Source organism: Pyxicephalus adspersus, chromosome 11 (assembly GCF_032062135.1).
Source record: "Pyxicephalus adspersus chromosome 11, UCB_Pads_2.0, whole genome shotgun sequence".
Classification (NCBI taxonomy): Eukaryota; Metazoa; Chordata; class Amphibia; order Anura; family Pyxicephalidae; genus Pyxicephalus; species Pyxicephalus adspersus.
This window is the reverse complement of record NC_092868.1, coordinates 29,101,838-29,125,303: the sequence shown is the minus strand read 5'-3', so window position 1 is coordinate 29,125,303 and position 23,466 is coordinate 29,101,838. Positions and strand designations below refer to the sequence as shown.

The 23,466-nt window shown below is 38.1% G+C and overlaps 1 protein-coding gene across 1 annotated transcript in view; it reads right to left on the bottom strand.

The window, feature by feature from the left end:
- The window catches only part of LOC140340753 (germ cell-specific gene 1-like protein), a 42,560-nt gene extending 19,810 nt beyond the window's left edge, over window positions 1–22,750 (bottom strand). Inside the window, exon 1 of the mRNA XM_072426131.1 lies at window positions 22,540–22,750. The gene's annotated coding sequence lies outside the window, so the exon portion shown is untranslated. The remainder of the gene's footprint in view (window positions 1–22,539) is intronic.
- Between the last annotated feature and the right edge of the window lie 716 nt (window positions 22,751–23,466).

The window sequence follows — 23,466 nt, the reverse complement described above, 5'->3', positions numbered from 1 at the left end:
AACCATTTATATAGGGTAGTCATAACCCCTTTACTTAGTTAATTTTGCTTACTTTTGCTTACTTTGCTTACTTCAACAGTCGTCCACTGAAATTTCAGATCTCATGGATCCAAAAAATTATTTTCCATAGGTCCCAAAACTTTCCTGGCAGTGTGGCTAGCCTTACCCTACAAAAAGTTAAATGTTCTTTTTTGCCTAGGGGGATGTAAATAGGAATTTACTTAGGTAGAGCAAATGAACAATCAAATTCTCAATCATGTGTCGATCCCCAGTTATATATTTTTTGGCTTTTGTTAGAACTATATTCACCTTATGCCTCGTTGCTCTGGAGGTTGGTGCAATCCTCTTACACTTAACAACTACGGGCTGTGGGCAGACTTTGCATCTGTTTACAATGCAAAGCTACTGGCCCCGCATTGGAGTGAAAGAAATGCCTGCAACTGCTTTATGGAAAAGGCTGAAGGTACCAGTCACAAAGAGTGACAGTGGAGCGAGGGATGAAATAAGTAAAAGTACTATTTACTTTGCCTCTGGACATTAACAAGCACTGAACCCGTGCAGATATTTGCTGAACTTGGAGTTAGGCTTTAAACAATCAGTGCATAGGTACTTGGTTGCCTTAGCCTTGTTGGAGTCAACATAAAGAAATCAATCTTCATTATTTGGATTTACATTAGGAATCCTTCTGTGGTGAATTTACAGTTTGTTAGCGAAGCACTATTAATAGACAAAAAAGCAAGAAAGACAGAATTGCAGTGTGTATGTGTGCCTGAGCGTACCACTGTATTTAGAGCTTATTCTCTCCAGGAATAAGTGAACACTAAATTCCTTCTATACGGCATTCAGTTTTTATATAGATTCAGCATTGTAGAGCATTGTGTCCTTTCATTAACCCAAGGGCTGCCTCAACTACTTCTCTGCTTGTGACCATACTCAAAATTGTTTAGAAGTGACCACACGGGTTGGAGGAACAAACAAAATAAAAATTATATATATATATATATATATATATATATATATATATATATTATATATATATATATATATATATATATATATATATATATATCTATATATATATATATATATAGTACGTACTTACCACCATCATGTCTTCTCCAAAAAAAGCAAATGGGCACAATATATTCACATTGTAGAAGGCAGATGACTTTCCCAGTATTTTCTCACAAGTCACTCTTGCAGAAAGGATTTTAGGAGGGCCGACAACCCACTCACACTCTTCTTCCAATCCTGTCTGGCACACTGTTATTGTACGCATCAGCAGCTGAATAATGAAACATTTGCACCTCTTTTATAATCCCCTGCACCAGGTGGCTGAATCACATATGTGTAAAACATCTATTAGATGTTAAAGGAAACTAATAAAAAGACGGATCTTTATGAAAGAATAATGAAGAATATATTTATAAAGAAAAAAATCTCCAGTAAATTTGCAAAATATTTCATTCTTTACACCTGCAATTGCATTCAGGTGAAGAGTTCTCAAGAAGTACTTGATGTTTGAAAGTCAGTATGGAGCACCTGTGTTCATCTGTAATATTTAGCATCTAGGTGTGTCCAGTTGCATCATACACAGTTTATAATAAGGATTCATGAATATTTATAAAACAGTGAAGCTGACATTCTCTAAACATTAATTAATCAGTGCCAATGGGTACACATGGACCTGGATACCACCAGTGAATGTTTAGTGTTATATTCACAGTTTTATAAATATACCCTAAAGTTTAAGACAAGAATCTTGTGTGACAAGGCAGAGATGTCATGCCAATAGTTTAGTGTAAGCTGCAGGAACACACAATACAATACTTCATTATCAGGAGTCAGGATATCCTCTTAGATGGGTAACTCAATATTCAGGTTTGTTGCTGCTGCAATTTGCTCTGGCAGTACCAACCACTGGGGTATGCAGAGTAGTACATGAACGTTTCTAGCCTGGGTCATTTTTCAGTGGCAATTGATGAAAACACTATCAATGTATGCAATATATCTACAGTAGTTGTTATATCCACCCTTTGGCCTTTTCCATTGTCATTTAGCATAAAAAAACACCACCACACTATTAAACACTGTGACCAGTGATACCAAATTCATAATTTTCCTCCTTTCCCCCAATGTTTGTGATAGGGCTGGCTGGGGCAGAAAAGCAATAACAGTAATCAGTAAGCCTTTGTCAATTAGCACACCAGCAAACAGCCTGCACACTTAGAGCATTGGGGTCTACTGATCTGTAAACCGGTAAAAAAAAATCCTAATCATCCTTTTATTAACAACTTTCAGAAAGCTCTGCTTTTTCCAGAAATTGTTAACTGTATACTATAATGGGTAATAGTGGAAGCTGATCATTAGCAAGACCAAAAATTCTTATTTTTTTCTTCCTAAAAGTACAGAAGGTCAAACTGATTTGCAACTTAAAATCTCTGAACAAGTTTGAATAACAGATCCTGTTTAGGATGTGAACAGTAAATACTTCAAAATGTATTCTAATTAGGAAGATTTTGGGTCACATTTGACCTTAAAGAAATGTAACTAGACATTCCCATTAATTTAGCTAGTTTGCTGTTTCAGAGGGATGTAATAAGAACCTGAGATAGGACTCTTCATCAAGGAGAGGACTCAAAAACCATTGTATGATTGTTGCTTTTTATAATTACACTAGTGTGATGTTGTTTAGTTCATTTCTGTTTGTAAGCTTCTCTTTAATTCTGCTCTGTAGGTGGACAGATTTATCACTCCGGTACAAGGCTCCCGGGGCGGAAAGGAATTTCCAGGTAAGAAACTAAAAAATAGGTTACAAGGCAGTTTACTGGCTGTAAATTGTCAACTGCCTCACATCATCTACTGAATCAAGCTCAGCTTAGTGCATTGTACTTTCCGCTTTATTTCCATACACAAAAATCTTAGTATTTTTTTTTTTACCAATCCCCCTTCCAGATCCAAGTTAAACCTTTGATTTTGGAAGTTTATTAAACTATAGGGTGGTAGTGATAGATCATGTTTAACATAAAATGTGTAGGAAGCTGTTCTTTATTTTATTTAGCAACTATTTATTGTAGAAAGCTAGATGCCCATGGCATTCTGGTGAACCCCCAGTAAAAATGGCTTATCTAACATTCTGATGGGACTAATACCAGTAATTGCTCACAGTAAAAAAAGGAAGGGTTAAGTTATTTCACTTTGCTCGAGAAAGTTGGCCACTAACATATGTGGGATGGCCCTTAGCAACGGAATCAGAATATAGCAGTAATCAGACAGCAGATATCAAAATGCATAGAATATATAAAACAAACAGGAAAGAAAGGGTTTTTGGCAAACAAGAATGTATTGTAATCAGTGATACAGCTCATAAATAACAATACATCACATAACAGTACTGGTGAGCCACCATACAGGTTGTGGACCCGTGTGGTACTGTTTAGGCCCTGGAGGGCACTATACATACATGATCTACCGTTGTGCGCACATATATATCTGTATCTTGTTTTACTGCAGAAAAGTATCAGTTCATGGTGACCATGTTAAACCCGACACGTTTCACCTATTGGCTTCCTCAGGGGTAGCGGTACATCAGCGAATTTATATGCATGCAGTTATAATCTCTAAATATGTAAACATATACATAGACAGTAATAATATTATTATGTAAAAAGTTATTGGGTTCAGATTTATAAGGTACTAAATTACATATGTAAGGTCAGTTGCAGTTTCAAAAGTTGACAAAAGAAAAAAAGGTTCTAGTTTTGCAAAAATATATAAAAATTATCATATCACATAGAGGTAATAAAAGGGGTATGGAAGGGAGGATAGAAGAGTTTGATATAATAATAAATTAAACAAATAACTTACATGATATTGTTGTGTTACTAAAGGGTTGGCACACTGTCCCCAAGGACACACAATTTATTTCAACTTGAAACCACCACTCACTCTCCTACTTTCCGATATCAAAATGCAGTTAAACACAGGCTCCGGCCTGTGTGTTTATTAGCACAACAAAAAACGAATGGCTCGTCTGCGCAACTAAATACACTCACTTTTGGTGGTCCCTCTCTGGCTACCACAAAGTTACAGCAATGTCCAAGAAACAATACGGCAGTCTTTCAAGGCAAACAAAGCAACATGTTTCACTCACATAAACTCCTGGGTTACCTCTAGTAGAGCTCTATTCCCTTCCAAAACTGGGAATCAACTGAGCTCCCTTACTCTCTGACTCTGACCAATCACTTCCTCCCTCTTGCAACTGACTGCAGGTTAATATATCCCAATCAGGGTTGGGTCAAGGAACCCACCCTTCACTTTCCTTGGCCGGCTCCAGGGCCCTAAAGAACCTGGTTTTTCCTCCCAAAACCTATACAGAAACAACCACTTCCTTTCCCTGGAGTCATTAACATTTTTCCTGACATTTCATTAGAGGGGCCAGATACCTGCCCTCCAACACTATTCCCGCCATTTTTAGGGACACTCTGTCACACATGCTACAAGAATCTTGACTGTGCCAGTCATAAGTAAAGTTTCAAGTTCTTATGGATAGTAAGAAGATATGAAGGAATTACTAGTTCTCGAGAGTTATACACATGTCCGGATATAACTTCACTTTACAAATGATCCTGTTTATTTGAATGTTCAACTGGAATGTTTTTACCAGATAATGTCACTAAGGGGGTGGTGGGCAGAATTTATAACCTTTTCACTATAACTGTCGAATTCTTTATCATCTACTTTATGGTTAGTGAAAATTACCCCTTCTTTTGGCATCATTCATGTTGGGATGTTGGGCAAGATAAAAGCAGGAGGGTGTACAGCTTAGTACAATAACATAAACACTTTAAAAATTGCATATTGTCTGTTAGAAATGGTATGACTTTGTCACCCATCCAAATCTTCATAGAGTACTGAATGAGTCTGGCTCCCTATCTGGGTACAAGATTAATATGTTCAAAACTGAAGCCCTTCAAAACTGCAGCATCTTCAAACACAATACCGCTGGCGCTCAGAATATGTTAAATATTTAGGAATTTCTGGCACTTTATATGCTGCTAATTACTCTCTACTATTTAAGGAGCTATCCTCGCTCATATAAAAATGGCATACTTTACCATTATCTTTCTTTGGCCAAATAGCTTTAATTAAAATGTCCATCCTGCCAAAACTCTTATATTTTTTTGCAACACTACCAATACCGATTCCTAGGTCACCACTTGGAATATTGCAGGCGGAAGCCCTAAATTTTATTTAGCTAATTTAGTTTTATGCTCCTTCCAAGAAAGATTTCCTTAAATAATATTTAGCGACGCACTTGCATCACCTCACTTCTTGGCCCACCCTGCATTCTTTCAACAGATGGATGGAAATTTAAAAATTATGGGTAGCTCCTATTCATCTTAATTCCTTTCTCTGGAATTCACATCATGATGCCCCAGAGAGCTCCCTATTGGGTCCTATACATTTCTCCTAGGGAATATGGCTCCAATGTAGAGATAAATTTGCCCTGACTACTTCTGCATCATTGCTGAATTCAATTTATCCTGCTTCTCCCTCATAGTTTGTTGCGTCAAATGGTTCAACCATGGCAAGATAATTGCCTTTTCCAATTCCATCATATTGTGAACCCCAGTACCAGGCATCTACTGTCATTTCAGGAGCTGAGGGACAAGTTTAAGCTTTCTCATACTTGCTTTCATGGGTACCTTCAAATACGACACTATGCACATTCTATTACTAAAAATATGCCATTTATTCATATGACAGAATTTGAGAAGTTGTGCACAAGAGGACCTTTTCAGAAAGGGCTTATTTCTGAGAAATACTTGATATTAAATACTGAACCAGCATGTCCTTTTGTTAAACATAAATATATGCCTAAATGGGAAAGTACCCTAGGGAGAGAGCTGCCGAAATCTGGAGAATCATATGGGATGGTGTTTGTAAGAGTTTGATCTGTACTATATATAAATAAAATGCAAACAAAATTATTATGCAATGGTACCCTACCCTAAAAATTGCACGCTATTTTGTTGAATATTAGCAATGTATGTTGGAGATGTGGTTGGCACTATACGAGGGGGTGCTGAGAAGTTCCTGGCTTTGCCCCCTTCCAGATGAAATAGAAAAATGAGGGTGAGGGCATATGACAGCCTAATATCTTAGTACGTAACTGTGCAAATATCAGGTCTTTGCGATTCCTAAAACTGTTTTTTCTTTTAGTGAGAAGCTGTGATGGCAGAGGCACAAGCAAGTTTCATGTCGTTGGAGTTATGGGTCATCATGAAGATTTTGTTTCTCCAGGGAAAGTCAGCAAAGGACATTCACACTGAGATGTCACAAACACTGGGGGAGAAGTGTCCTTCCTACACCACTGTCAAAACCTGAAAATCTAATTTCAAGACTGGGCATTTCATCATTGAAGATGAGCCCCGCAGTGGGCACCTCCCAACCTCAACTGACCTTAACTGGCAACTTGTAATGCTGTCCATGAGCTGATTATTGAGGACCGGCGAATATCCGCAAAAAAGATAGCCTAGATACTTGACATCTCACAGGAGCGTGTTGGGTTTGTTATCATCACTATCCTAGACATGTGCAGGCTTTCAGCAAAGTGGGTGGTGAAATGTTTGAACAGTGATCAGAAGAAGGAAAGAGTTGAAGCATCCAAAGCCGTTTTGGTCCATTTTGAAGCTGCACAGGCCTTTTTGGCTAGGTTAGTGACTGAGGATGAAACCTGGCTCCACATCTATGATCCTGAAACCAAGGAACAGTCAAAGGAATGGCGCCATAGCGGGTTCCGAAAAAGGTTCAGCCGAAGAAGTTCCAAACCCAGAAATTGGCAAAAAAAGTCACAGCGTCCGTTTTCTGGGACAAAGACAGTATTCTGTTGGTGGACTCAGGTTCCTACCTCAGGGCTCTAGTATCACCGGACAGTATTATGCTAACCTCCTGGACCAGCTGAAGGATGCAATTAAGATGAAAAGCCATGGAAAGTTTACCAAAGGGATCCTTTTTTTGCAGGACAATGCCCCTACGCACACCTCCAACGTTGTGGCTGCCAAATTGAACACCCTGGGTTTCCAATTGGTCCACCATCCCCCCTACTCACCTGACCTGGCCCCTTTGGACTATTATCTGTTCCTGAATTTGAAGAAACACCTGAATGGGCAACATTTTGAGGACATTTCTGAGCGCTGGTTTGCGGCCCAACAAAAGGACTTATTTGAACGGTCTAAAAAAGCTGTAACTATACTGTACCAAGTGCATCAGTCCCAGGGGGGAATATGTTGAATAAATGTCTTATTTCATAACTGTGTCTCTTCTTTCTCGGCAAAGCCAGGAACTTATCAGCACCCCCTCGTATACCATATTTTCTGGACATGTCCGCTCATAGGGCCCTATTGGACAAAGGTCAACACTCTTCTCTCTGAGATATTGGACATTCCTGTATCACTTGATGTAGTTATCCATTTTCTGGGTCCATCTATGTCTAATCTCACTAAGTTGGATAGAAAATTAGTGTGCCACATCCTTTACTGCAGCTAGATGCCTTATTGCAATACACTGGAAATCCACTTTGCTCCCGGGCATCATGGATTTATATGCTAGGATATATGTTGTTGTTCAGATAGATGTTCAGCTTATGGAACATCTTACGGCCAGAATATATGATGGATATGAAAAATGCAAGGAAATTTTGGCCCCTTGAAACTCATATCTTTTGTCTGCCACTAATATGTTACAGCATATAACTATTAATCTTCAGTTAGGACCTGGCAATGTATCTCCTCCCATTACTTACTCAGGAATAACAAGGTGACTTCCTCTAATTACTTACCCTATATTTGCCTTACGCTTTACATTCTCCTTGCACCCTCTCCCTTTCAACCTATTATCCTTTTTCTTCTCTTTGCCTTCCGTTTGTTTTGCCTAAAAATTTCATGATTAGACATTTGTATCGCTGGATATGTTTACTGCTGTCTAAATAGTAAGTTTATTGAAAGAACGTCTCTGTTTTACTGCTACCTCCTAACCAGAAGAATTATATTGTGTTATTCTACTGAAATCTGTGATACACTGTAATTTTTACAAGAGTCATATATATTTTTTCTATTCCTGGTTATTGTTAAATTATTACTTTGTATTTTTTGGCTACCTTCCTATATTTGTTGTTGTTACTTTCTGTTTATTTTTTTAAAAAACTCAATAAATTTTAAAATTAAAAAAAAAAAAGAAAAATGGGTTTGACCTGCAAAATCCTAATCTAGTTCACACATAAATAAAACCTTAGGAACACTCAGGGCTCTTTACTTGCCAGAAGATGGTTTTGATGGAGTTCCAAGAGTTAGCAGTGCCTGTGATTTACAGTACTTTCAGGTTAATTTTAATGTATGGCCGCATGTGTGTGTATGTGGGGGGGGGGGGGGGGGTTACACAACTTGTCTGTTTAGGATGGGTAACTGATGGGAAACTGACAAGCCACCAAATAAAAGCATGTTGAAAATGATCATGTACTGTATTCCATAAAGGCTGCAAAACCAGGACAAGTAACTTTCAGGTGGAGTTATAAGACAGGTTTAAAGAGAAGACTTAAAAAAATGGAAAACAAAGAAGGTAAAGGTTAGTGTCAAACAACAGGGACCATTCAGGATTATAAAATACACAGGGATGAGGACTGAATCACAGACAGTCCATGCAATGCGCTATCAAGAAGGACCCTAAATACCTTTTGTAGTGTTAGCCCAGGTACAGATACGCTGAGGACAGAAACACAGATTAAAAGTCACATAATATCAGTGGATAGGAAAAAGTCACAGATTTAAACCCGGGGGAAAAATGCAAAAAATATAATAGGTTTTCAAGTAGAACCTTTTTTTCCATTCCAGTACCATTCTACTTTGTAAAGTACTTCCAAGCTCTCACATACATTTGTCTATCATCTTTCAAGATATAAGTACAACATTTTGTATAACTTGATTTAGAATTTGATTTACACTAACAAACGTTGAAAAAAAAACACCAGTTGGGTCAACTATGTAATAAAAGAACAATAAAAAATAAAAGCTATTGAACGGTGCACAGTAAAGAGAGAACCTGCACAGTAGCTTTCCAAAATCTAACAAGATCTCCCAAAAGTGTTTGGGATTTTAGTAGGACTTCATACAAGGTCTGGTAATTCCCCTACTACCAATCTCTAACTAAACATCGGCATTCAAAAAATGTACTCTAGCAAACCCACATTTACATACCTCCAGGGCCTAACTTCTCTTCTCATTCTCCACTATCAATAAAAGAGGTCTTTCTTCAGGTCACTGACTGCTTGACATGGATACTTTATTTTGGCTATCCAGTGGTGAGGTTCTTTCTGTATTTAGAAGTCTACAGAGTAATGACAACAGATTTTGCTACACAACATAAAAAAATGCTTGGTGGGTTACACAGGGATTAATTTTTGCCATAAAATGTACTTTAACATTTGTCTATTGTGCAAATGAAGTTGTACTAAAATAAGAAAAAACAGCATTAAACATTTTAATACTTGTAGTGTAGTAGAAAAAAAGATCATAAAGCCAGTACCTACCTTCTTTTTATTGGCTCGGTCTGCAGACCACCAGCATAGCCCCTGGACTTCTATGCCAACCATTCCTAACATTTCAGTATTATCACATCCCACACAGCAATAAATAGTTGTTTTTTTATCAAATGCAGAGAGTGTACTGGCACCTCATGTACCTACTATTCCCCAGTGTTGTTTTGTACTGCTCTTTTCATCACAGGTTTCTTTTAAATATTCATTATTTATACGTAACTAGCCAATGATTATTCATGATTATGCAAATGTATGTAATAAAATACAACAACTACAATTACCATGCTTATCATTAGTATATTAGTCCCCATTCATTTTGCATCCAATCCATACGCCTTTCCCCTGCCATTTTTCTTCTATTTACACTTATTCCACATACAATTCTCTGACGTTCCCTCCTCATTTACTTCTCACCTAAACTCCTAAAAATCTAATTTCTCCTCACCCATCATACAAAAACAAAAATGAAATAAAAATACCAATAATGTATTGACTTTCTTAGTCATCCAAAGGCTCACTCTCTTTTCTATTGACCATTGGATGTGCTTAGGACAGCACTTTACAACTAAACTAAGTTTTGTTTTCTGCTTTAATATACCAAATCTTGAGGTTGTCTTTATTGCTGTGCATGGTGGAATTGTGTTTTTGCGACAAATCCCCAGTGAAGACCCTTAGTGATGGACCCCCTAGGTGTATACCTAATTGATGGACCTCCAGAGCAAACCTCAGTAACGTGATAAAGTGATAGACAGTAGTGTAAAATACTAAATGAAGACATTGGTGATGGACTCCTGACCCCATCAGACTTTAGTGACAAACCCCTCAATAACAGAACTTTGTGAAAGACTATGCAGACCACGACCACAGACCCCCAGTGCAGACATCAGCGGCAGACCCCAGCATAGTCTGTGTGTGTTTGGGGAAGTAATATAGTGAAAGCAGGGTAAAGTAAAGCAGATTATTTGATTATTTAACACCCTCGGCCATTGCTTTTTATTGTTTATTAGTTCTGCTATAAATGTTTCAATAAACCCTCACTAACACGCTCTCCCAACTTAACAATCAATTAAAAACAAAGTGGCGATTCATACAAAGAGCACAGACTATCTGCTCAATACTGCAGTTGCTGTAATGTCCCAGCCCAGCCCAACTCCTTTTGTTGGTAACCTGGTAACTTTATTCATGCCTGCTTTTTATGCCGGAACACTCCTGTAGGCTTCTTTCTGCCTTTTGCATATAGTTAAAAAAAAAGGTTAGGATTAGAAAGCTTCTCACAGCCACCAATCAGAAACAAAGCTTTGAAGTTAAAAGGCAATTGGTGAGCTTGTTAGATGGTCTGTAAAATCTGGTTGCAGCTTAAGTAAGTGCCCTAGCTTGCAGACTCCATTTCCCCTATGTGTTTGTGAAATGTACAAAACAATTCTGGAACCTAAAACTAAACCAGTTTTGATTCATAATTTTTTTTGGTTTGACACCTAGTGCTGATTCACAAAACACATTAATTTATAATTGTACCTTTACCAATAAATACTGTTTTAGAAAAGATACAAATCAGAACAATTTCCTTTTTCCATTTGGGCGCCTCTGCTATTCATATCTCTGTCATGATTTAGAAAATGTATTACCATACACTTTCTACAAAAACAAGCTCATCAGGACCGGAGAATGGAGTGTGACCATCTGCATGGAGACGGAAATATTCTCCACAGGCAATCTTTTTGGTTGCTTGACTTCTTACAAGGACTCAAACAACTTCCACAAAGAGTGTCGATAGTCACAGTCTTTCTAATCACATCAACTATTCACCTGCATACAAACTACAACACTAATTTGGATCTGTCCTGGGGCCTTTTTTCTATTTTTTTTCTCTGGGGACTATTCTTAGCCAGACATTTTATGTATTAGGGTTTTTCCTTGTTCATGTGCTTTACCACTATGGTGTAGGTTCCTTATTCCACACCCTTCATCCTGTACACTGTATTGAATGTTCTGTATTCCACACAGCCTGGTTGCACAGTATTTCACATTGGACCAGTCTGTACACTGCATTGTACACTCTATATTAGCAGTTGCCAACTGGTGGTCCACGTGAAAAGTTTGGTGGTCCATGGCCCTGGCCATGGGGGTCAGGAGAAGGACTTCGCTGGGTAGGTGCACCGGCCAGAGCCGCAGACCACGTCTCCCATACAGACTGTAGGAGCCTCCACTAGATTAAAGTAAACTGAGGAAACATTCTGATATAGCACAGTGAATCGATTACTTGATAGCAATAGTAGCTTGCTGATTGCTTTTACTTGTGAACTGCAATTTCTCTTTAATTTATTCAACTGGAACTAAAAGCATGTTTTTGTTATGTCACCAAAATAATTCTATAGCTGCAACACATAGTCTTTGTATGTCATTTCTGATTTATGTGCACACATTAAAAGCTACAGAATACATCTTGGAATCTACAAATGCATGCAAAATAGCAGATTTTTATATTTACTTTATTTCACCTCCTACTAATATTATGCTGCAGTGTGTCATATGGGATAATGAAATCTGCCTGTGTATGAAAACAAATAATGTGCGAGATTGCTGATACACATGATGTGTCACTGATGGCAAATAAAGATGACTCACTGCTGCTTTCAGAAGAGGTAACTATGAATGTATAAAATGCTGACCTTGTTTTTCAGCAGCACTTATTTCATTGGTATTAACTGTGGAAGAACAGAAGATGTGTTTTAGTAAGTTTCTTTTAGATTGTAAGGTTTTCTGGGCAGGGTTCTCTACTCCTGTGCCGTTGTTTGTATTTGTCCGTCATTTGCTACCCCTAATAAATGTACAGCGTGCGTAATATGTTGGCACTATATAAATCCTGTTTAATAATAAAAATAATGTGTTATCAAATTTTAATTCCAATAAATGTATCTTATGAACCTGCATGTTATGTGAGGTAGCACATAGCAGGTTAGTCCTGAAATGCACTTTTAGAGTATAAAACTGTACACATAACAGGCTGTGCCACTAAGGGGCTTTTTGTCTGCCCTTCCTTGGCATTTAGTGGTTGAGAAGCAGTGCCTTGTTAGGTACATCTGTCGAATGCCCATGAACTGTCTATTACAATGCTCCTGAGAGCTGATTACAGTGCTCCGGGTTGTGGCCGATCAGTATCTGCCAGGCTGTCATCATGCTGGGAAATCGCTATGTCTAGCACCAGTTTGAGCAAAGTTTTAAAGCAGAACTATGGATTAAGTAAATTTGTAAGTCACCATTAATAGGATTGGCATTTTCAGACTTGCAATCTAAAACTGCACAGTTAGCCTCTCTACTATGTGTTCTGGAGCAGCAAACCACAACCACAGGTCAATGTTTTTGCATGTGTTGTGGTGCAGTTATTTTCCAGAAAAGGAAAAGCAAAAAACAACGGCAGGGCAGGAAGTAGCATGTTACTTCCCGGAACTGTGCAGCAACCCCACCTCAACGCAAATACAACTACATACAAACAAGTGCCAAAATTGTCCCCAACTGCTCATTTGAATGGAAGTAGTTGGGAATATGGCTGAAAGAGACCTAAAGATATATAGCTGTCTTTATTTATCTTAAAATCCCTGTGCAACTCTGAAATTGAACCTTTATTCTGGCATCAAAAGCCTGCTCTTTTTGGATTTTCTCCTTAGGGTACACTTTGGCACCCTTCTTCAATTGTCTGGGGTCACCATTTGCATTGGCTGGGCTTCTTGAAACTACAACACATTGCAATGACATCAGAGTGGCACAAAACTGTAGTTTGTTCCATGGTCTGCCCGATTTCTCCCAGCGCTAACTAATCCTGGCCAGTAACACCCACCAATAATAATGTGCTGGATGATAAAAATCCAAAATGAAGAAGATTAGAGTGGTTGTGTGACTGCAACATTTAACAACAATAGATATAAAATATGGTATAAAATAGGTTTAAAATAGATATATTCAAGCTGTTTACCCTGACAACAGGTTTTTGTTTCTGTCCATCTATTCCTGAGATCCACACAGCCTTTTTACACAGCACAGCCTGGTGGATGAGACCACTAACAGTGAAGAAATATGGTGTCTCTTCTCTGCCCCTTTTCTTCAAACTGGACAATCATGAGCAATGGGAACCTGGCGAGGTCCTCTCTATTCTTCTCTCTCCTTCTATTGTAAGCACATTAGCACGTAACACACCTGTTTTGCCCCCAGTTCTGACCCTTTTTCTTAATGTCTGCTGCAAGAGAAATTGCAAAAAGCTGATTCCAATTACAATTCTGGTAGCATAACTAATCTGCTTTCTTTGGAGAATTTAAAATTTGCTTGGAGTTCAGCTTTTAATTCTATCTATTCATCTTTAGCCAGTAGAATAATTATGGTTCAGTATCACATTTAGAACCCTTTGCATGAGAATTTACATGAACGCTGTGGAAGATCAGACACCAAGATGTGATACTACAAAGTTATACCCCGGGGTCTATATATAAAGCAGGGAATCTGACATTCACCTTTGGTGTTGAACCAATACCTGCTATTGAAATCACATGATCCTGGATAAAGATGTTGGATGAATGTCCGATTTACTTCTTAGTGGAAAGGATTTCTCTATGTCTCCCCAGTATAGTATTGGGCAGATGGACTACTGTATGAAATGTGTATCTAGGGACTGATCACGATGAACTTCTTTTGTTGAACTATCACCTATAGGCTTTGTTCAGACTGGGGTGAGGTTGCAGTGTGGTTATCGCTTCCTCATGGCAGTACTTTGGGTAGATACTACATGATGCGTCTATCTGGGGGAGCTGAATAGAGAACAGGGGTAGCATTGAATGGTCCAGTCCTCACTATCACTTGTTGTCAAATCAAATCAAATGCAGGTTTTTCAGGAACCAGTGGTGTGAATGGCCAAGCAGCTATCAAGGTATCACCTCCTAGGAGCTACGCGGGATTGCTTGCTCCTGCCACAGGTCTGAAACGGTTTATAGCCTTAACAATTGTAAAAGTGCAACTAAAGTCCAACTTTACAAAATTAAAAATCAGGTAGGGACAGGCGCTGTTCCTTCTGCAATAACCTGGCTTTCCTACCTGCTTAAGCCCGTGAAATGCGAAAAGGCTGAGTTGCAGATGAGCAGCTTCAGCTTTAGCTGCCAGGGAAACCTAGAAATGCTGGTTTCTCTTACGCGTGCTGAGGATGAATGACACCTGTAGAAGTTACATCATCCCCCCACAGCCAATCATGATGGTCTAAGAAGAGGAAGAAGGGAGAAAAAAAAGGAGGATACAGGTAGTCCCCGGTTAAGGGCATCCGACGTACAGACCACTCCTAGACAAGAACGGGGCTTCCCTGCATGCTGTGTGCAGAACAGAGGCTTGACTTGCATGACTTGCAGAAGAAATCTTTTGCTAAACACAGCTGAGGTTGTGGGTGATCTTAGTGAGCTCTTTCTGCAGCCTCTTTAATGACCAAGACAAACACTGCAGTTGTTTCTTTTTGCATATCAAAGCACAGCTTGCTCCAGAAGTTAATAATTGATTAGGCTCCAAAACATTTTTTTTTGCTTTGTTTGTGATTAGCTCACAGTGAGGATTTTTACAGTAACTGACATCATGCTGCCTAATAATAATATGTTGAGACAAACATCTGTTCTAATTGCATTTATTAAAATAATGTACCTGTTCCGACTTACATACAAATTCAATTTAAGAACAAACCTACAGTCCCTATCTTGTATGTACCCGGGACTACCTGTAGTAGCGCCCAATGATGGAACACAGATAGGTGAGTCGTGGGGCTTTAGTTCTGCTTTAGGCAGAATAAAAAAACATTATCATGGTTTTACTACAGCCATAAAGTGAAGCTTTACTGTAGTCAACCAGTTGTCTGCGAGAAAATTTCTGTGGTCCGCGGCTCTGGCTGGTGCGCTGGTCACACCAGCCAGAAGCCACAGACCATGTCCCCCGTATGGACACAACCCACCCACTCTCCCATGGCAGGCTCAAAAATGCGATGGGAAATTGGGCCGATTCTGGCATTATGACGTCACTATGGGGGGGAAGTTTCTTCCCCCTTTGACACACGGCTCCCTGTGCATGCGGGGTCCAGATTCCGTGCATTTAGTGGTCCGCAGGTCCGAAAAGGTTGGCAACCACTGCTGTAGTCAACTAAAATACAAATATGGGAGGAGAACCAAATAAATATATACACAGTTAAAAGATCAACACAATCTTATTAAAAAAAATAAATAAAAATAAAGATATATATATTATGTTTGTGTTCTGTTATAGTGGTCTTTTAATCTGCAAAAAAGGCTACTTGTGGTTTGTAATAAATCTGCCCACACTCTGACAGACTGCTAATATTTTATAAAATCCTTTGGTAATCTCTCATAAAATTGATGTTTGGTTAGCATTTTAATTAGCTTTCACTCTTCGTAATGATTAGTCTAGCTGGAGCTACAGATCAAGTCTTACCCCTCTCGTGTCTCACATCCATCAACTATAAACTGCAAGACTGGGAAACTAATTAGATAACCCGACTGCTGTATTTCCTTGTGATTCTGCTGATAGTGTTCCTTTAAAGTGGATTTTCCAGGAAAAAGGTAATCTATTTTTATCATGTCTATTTTTGTAATGCCATGATATTCTGCAATGGTTTAAACTAGAAGTATCAAAGTCATGCAAACAGATCATTAGGGCCAATTTTAGATGGCGGCAAATTAGTCTGTGGGTTGTGGCAGGGAGGCCACATTTCAGCAAATTTAAACCCAAAAAACTAATATGTAATATATTGCCGCTTATCAGCCCTTGGATGAGATTTCTATTTTCCTTTTATTTACACCCGATCTTCCTGCTGTCTGCTTAATTTAGGAAGTGCCTTTGGCAGAACATTTTTGGTAGGATCAACAGGTATTTTCTGCCCTTGCTAAAATAGTTCTAGGCCTGAAAAAAGAACTCTTATGCTTTCTACCGTGCGCACAGACAAGAAGCAGCAATTTCTGATTTCATCTGCAGCGCCACCTTCTGGTCGAATCATGCACATACAACAGCCATAAAATACAACGATTCTCTCCAAGAAGCCCCATACTTCAATGGTAAGGTTTCCGTTTAGTGCTGACTCTTATTGTTATGACTTTCCTGGTTTAAATAACTATAAGCTCTGCAGTGACTGCCATGTATTTACCCTGCACAGTGAGTAATTTAAAGCAAGACATAAAAGTGGAGAAATCCTACGCATACAATCACTTGACCAGTATGGTGGTACACACTCATGGAATATTCATATGGATGGCTGATGAAAAGTAATAAAACAATGACAATTATATACAGTGGTATTGGTAGTGCCAGACCTACTGTAATGAACGGTTTGCTTTATGCCTTAGTTGGCATTTTGATCTACAGACAAGCATGGATAGAAGACTCACTTGCTTGTCATATAGTGGGGTTGCAATGTCTGCCATGGGGCAAACAGAAATGTTCTGCCTGTTTTTGAATGGAAGGCCCTGAAAAAAACAACCCTCCAATCAGCAAAGTTTGTACTCCTGATTGAGTAATATTAGCTATGTCCAATCAGGAGAACCTCTGCAGACAGAATTCAATTTCTGTAACAGCAGGTAAATGCAAGTTCAAGATTTGTTACCCTGGTGAATTTTTGTTTCTTCCAGATTTTCGCAGATTCTCCCAGAAGAATTTCCAAAACAATAATGCACTGCATTGACTCTAGGGACCTGATGCATTAAAGCTCTCCAAGGCTGGGGAGGATACACTTTCTTCAGTGAAGCTGGGTGATCCAGCAAACCTGGAATGGGCAAATGTTTTGAATCGTGGACAAGATTAATTCCAGCTTTGCTGGATCACCCAGCTTCACTGATGAAAGTGTATCCTCTCCAGCTTTGTAGGGCTTTAATAAATCAGGCTTAGAATGTCCATTTTTGCTTTTGGTTAAAACATCTCCCTCTATAAAATTTAGAGGAGGCACACGGCAGCCATAGTGTAAATGATGTGGAAGCTGTTGTACATAAAACATAAGGAGACCTGACAGACTGCATGAAGAAATATAAGGACTGTTAGGAAAATATACTTTAATTTTCATCTCTTACTATTTCACCACTTAAGGCTCTATTTACAGTAGATTCCCCCAGTCAATTCCTCTGAAATTCACTAATAGATGGTCATATCTCTCTACAAGTATCCTATTAAACCAATGACTCGTTCTGCCACCTAGTGGCCAATGGTAAAAAGTACACAGTTGTCACACTAGGAAATGAAAAAGAAAGAAACTAATATGAGCGAATGAATGATATAAAGGAAATAAAGGGATGAAGGGAATAATTTATAAATTGAGCCCTTAATGCCATTGCTGTTTTTTTATTTTGTTTGGGGATTTTTGTTGTCCTGTCTATATGTTTTATCTTTATTTTGCTGGAAGCCTTCCCTTTGAAAACAAAATGTATTTTGTTCCAGGGAATAATATCTTGGGGGGTTTCTTTTATGTTACTGGAGGATTGTTTTTTTATTGTATTACTTTCCTATGTTGATAAGTTGCTTTTTAGGTTAAACTTTTTTTTGCAGGCTTTCCTTTAAAAACAAATAGGATATAGTTTTTAGGGTTGTTTTGTGTTTTCTATTTTGCATGCATTTTTATGTTATGTTAATAGGACCTTTTTATGTTTGGGGTGCTCAAGCTCAGCATTCACCATCTGTTCTTGGAAGTTTTTCGAAGCACACAGCTGTGTCAGAAAAAGAAGACAAATAAGTGCAATGACAATGTGCACATAAACCACCTGACAACAGACAGCGCTGGCCAATTTTACTCTTCTGTATCTTATGCAGCATCTTAATTCATTTAGTACAACCACAGTCTGTATTCTTTGTCTCTAGCAAATTGTAGCCTAGTCTGCTAATAGCCATACTGCTGGCCAAATGTATACTTCTGTATTATCTGTAGTCCCTTAATTCCTAAAGAGGTTCTAAAGAAACTGGTCAGCAACAGGACTTTTATATATCAGAAAGAACAGAGATAGCCAAAGTGCTGGCAATATTCTATCGGCGGGTCAGGGTAGCTTCATAATGCTAACTATAGAAAAGCAAACATCCTCTCACTGATTATTCCTGGTTAGTACAAACCTGCAAGCGCTGAGTTCTGAACATTTCCAGGATCAGTTTGTCAAACCCCAACTGCTCTGGCCAGAAAAGAAGAATCAATCAGTCTGTGCGCAATCTATCATAGTACTGGTATTCCCTGAGTTAAGGATATCCGACATACGGACGACTCCTAGATACGAACGGGGCTTCCCTGCTTGCTCCTGTGTAGAACGGAGGCTTGGAGGGGGTTGGATGACTTCCAGAGAAAATCTTTTGCTAAACACAGCTGAGGTTGTAGGTTATCTTAGGGGGTGAGCTCCTTCTGCAGCCTTCTATAACTTTTTAATGACCAAGACAAACTCTGTAGTTGTTTCTTTTTGCATATCAAAGCACAGCTTGCTCTAGAAGTTAATAAATGATTACCTGTTCTGACTTACATACAAATTCAACTTAAGAACAAGCCTACAGTCTCTATCTTGTATGTAACTCGGGGACTACCTATATATGGAGGTACCTTAAAGGTCTAATAAACCCTAATTAAAGAGTTCCTGTGTAATGATAACACAGAAAAAGTGTTAAAAATAAAACAAATTTAATAGGACAAATTTCAAAAAAATGGTTTAGCACATGCACTATAGTGATGATAGCACTCAACATATTAGGTAATGATGCATAGGCTGGATTGAAAGAAATAATTCATCCTTCACCATTATCTCTAAATAAATGAGCAGTAAAGTCTTTTATAGGCCAGTTTGGGTTATCACAGTTCTTTGCAGGCTCATGGAATTTTCCGACTTGACTACTTTTATCTATTAAGGTGACACAATTTCCTTTATTATATTTTACCAAGATGGTATTATATTACACGTTTGTGTACAGGTAGTCCCTGGGTAATATACAAGATAGGAACTGTAGGTTTGTTCTTAAGTTGAGTTTGTATGTAAGTTGGAACAGGCACATTATTTTATTAAATGCAATTAAGACAGATGTTTGTCTCAACAAGTTATTAGGCAGCATGGTGTCAGTTACTGTATACAATCCTCACTGTGAGTTAATCACAAACAAAGCAAAAAAAGACATTATGGAGCATCTGGAGCAAGATGTGCTTTGATATGCAAAAAGAAACAGCTAATGAGTTTGTCTTGGTCATTAAAGAGGTACAAAATGTTACAGATCAGCTCAGCTCACAAGATCACCCACAACCTCAGCTGTGTTTAGGAAATTATTTCTTCTGCAAGTCATGTAAACTGCCCCCTCCCCCCATCAAGCCTCCGTCCTGCACACAAGCGAGCAGGAAAGCCCTGTTTGTATCTAGGAGTCATCTGTATGTCGGATGTCCTTAACTCTGTGACTACCTGTACTAAGAGCATGCTTTTATACCATTTGCCAATGACATTCATGGCCATGATATCAGTGTCTTTCTCTGAATCAGTACAATAAATTTTAAGGGGCCATGATGATGCCCCCTGAAAGGGCAAGGCATTGATGCCCTGCATTCATAATGTCTTCACTTTATTCTACACAACAGACTGAAGATATCTTGTGGAGAGAAAGAAGAACTGCTAGGGACAGCTCTGGATTGGCAACTGTGAACTGCTTTTTATTTTTTTACACTTTTTTTATTTAAAAAAATACAGAGCTGAATTTTTTATTCATTAGTATTTTTTTCTACCCCTTGATTTTGTTTTGGGTAATTTTAAACCTCATTCCAAGCAATCTTTATATTGATTCTTTTGTAATGTTGCATTTATACCATGTCGAAGCATTATATAAATATGTAAATAACTGAATCAATATTTATAATATTCTTCATATTTATTTTAGCCCTGATAAAGGGGGCCTCCTATAAAACCTGAAATCTATTCTATTTGACCTTTTATAATGAAATATACCCTTCCTAGTTCCTCAACAGTTGGTCTATCACTCCTGCTTATGCTAGCACCTCATTTATTAGATTCCAGACACTGACGGCTGGTCAGGGACACCTCAGGTTGATTTACAGACTGTTCACTTTGCACAATGAGTGTTAGTGAATAATATATAGCTGTATTCACTTGGAATATCCAATCATGTGCTAGCAAAAATCCTCTTTTCCCCTTGCATTTAATTGGGTATTCACAGCACCTTATTTACTAACATTTATTTTTGTGCCCTTCAATATCACAACTAAAAACTTAGTAATACAATTAGTAAACACAGTACCAAATTCGTAATATTATGTCTCAAAGATAAAAATAATCATGTAATTACAAATCATTGTGAAAAAACTTTAACTAAAGTGAGTAGCTAAGACAAAACTAATCCATATACCTTCCGCTCAAACCAATCTGCTAATCCAAAAATTATGTAGGTGGAATGAGTTATATGAATCTATGAAATCTATATAAATTAATATTGGTATTTTTCTATCATTTTTTGTTTTTTACCCATTACAAACAGGTTAACATTTCTGGCATGGTTAAATTTGGCATATCTCCCAAGTTTTGAAGATTTTTTTAAGCCTTATGTATGTACAAATGCCACCCATGTCATGCCTCCTACACCTCATCTCCCCCACATATAGCAAACAAAATAAAATGATCAGTGCTTTTTCACAACTATTTTTTTTATATTTGCGTTTCATCTTAGCAAATAGAATAAATTAGAGATTATATGAAGGTTTAGAGCAATAAAACACTGATCTTGTTAAGTGATAGATTCTTTACCAGTTTATATAACTGATGGAAAAAAAAGGAACATTGGATGGGGACAGTTCCTCCATATCAGTGACAGTTGGGGGTTTCATATGGAAACATCGTGGTCTGTTTAAGGCTTGTTAACAATAATAAAAGTATGTTTTCTATGTGGTTTCACAATCAAATATATGTCAAGCAAACCTGTCTAAATTTATATAATTGTGAGTCAATTTAAATGCTAATGAATAACACCGGTCACATTCCCTGGAGTACAGAGAAGCATCGAGAACCCAATAAAACTCAGCTAAGATGCTAGTCAAATGCAATGCAAACAATGATGAAGAATTTTACAAGTATTTAGTAAGCAGTTATTATCCAATGAAATAGGTTTATAATTGGGTGTTAGGTGAAATAGGTGAAATAGGTGTTGGCCCAGAATACTCCACAGGGAGGGCACGGCAATCACTTACCACTATGACCTCACCAGACTCAACACATCTCTCTTCTTCTTTAACCCACCATGCTTCTTTGTGAACTTTGTGGGAGAAGAAGGGTTAATTCCTTATCATTCTAGTTGATCTCAAGGCTTTAAGCGTTAATTCAGCTCCCGGAAAATGCTAACCAAATGCCTTCTAAATACTCTAGGCGTTCAGAAAAGATTTCATGGTGATATATTTGATTGTTCCACAGTTCATACAATGTGGCTGTGCAAAATGCAATCCTATCCTGCAAATTCTTGAAATCAATAAACAGTTACAACAAAAAGGAAACATAGTGACTGTTAGTTCTAGCTCACTCTGCTTTGATCTTTGCTGATTTTGGGTTATCAGATTTCCAATTTGACTTCTAGGAGATCAGCAGCACTGTATTCCCCCAAGTCTACAGTAGAGGAAAATGTTGAGTGCTGGATGGAAGTTTGTGAAAGATGAGGATGACTCACACTGATATGTGATATACATGAGCAAGAAAAGGATTAATCTAACAAAGCAACAGGCTAGGTGGAATCAGTGGCTGATCAGACAGCTGGAACTGGCTCTCACTTCTCCTATACTCCATGTACAAGGCCCTTACATCCATTATCCACCTAGGGGCAGTATAACTTTTAAGCCTATGATAAAGCACAATAAAGCAGCCTTAATTATCACGTGCCTTTCTAAACATACCTATTACACTTACAGGAAAAGGCATACTTACCCAGCATCACCTGCTGCCACTTGTTCTATCTTGGCTGTAGGACTTTAGCATGACACCCAAGGAACCTGCATCTTCAATGGAGTCCATTTTAGGATTTTTACATTGCCCATAATGTAAGAGAAAAAGAGAATCCGTCAATTTATTATCCAGTTAGCACTCAGCTGGTGGTGCACTGCAGAACAGTATGATGAATGCGTGGCTACATAGGAGCAGGCTGGCTTTTATTGGGAGGACACCGCCACCTCCTGGTCACTTAGGGGAATGCAGGTAGAATTTTTTTTCTTTTTCTTTTTTTTTCCAAAAATTAATGACCGAGGGAGTAAAAATGCCTGGATCCTGAAAATGTGTATTTATGTTTAGAGCTATTAAATCAAGTAGTGTGATACAAAAAAAATGAAATGTAGACTGGCTGTGAAGCAAGTGCCTTCATATATCATTGCATCCATCATAGTGAATGGGAAGAAGCACATTGCAAATTTGGAGTATTTTGTGATCCAGCAGTATAAGATTGTCAGTGTTTGATCAATTCTAGTTGCTAATTAAAGAAATAATATCAGTAACTTGATTTTTCGTTTCCAATCCTCTCCCATACTATGTAATTAGTATCCTGCATTAGGGGTCATCATTGGAAAATTAGTTTATAGTTTTAATATTTAATTTAACAGCTGTATTTAACAAAACTAGAGAACACTTAGAAAAGTGGTGGTGAATTTGTCTAGGACTGACCACCATTTGACTTTGTGTCCAAGCATGAAATCAGCAGATTATTATAGTTTGCTCACTTGTAGGAATGGCAGATTTTCAAAAGTGTTACCCTCAAAACGGTGTATTTATAGTGATTAGATCAGGTACTGTAAATCAAATAAGAAGAAATGTAGAATGGCTATAAAGTGGATGCGTTCATCTATCTTTGCATCCAACACCTTG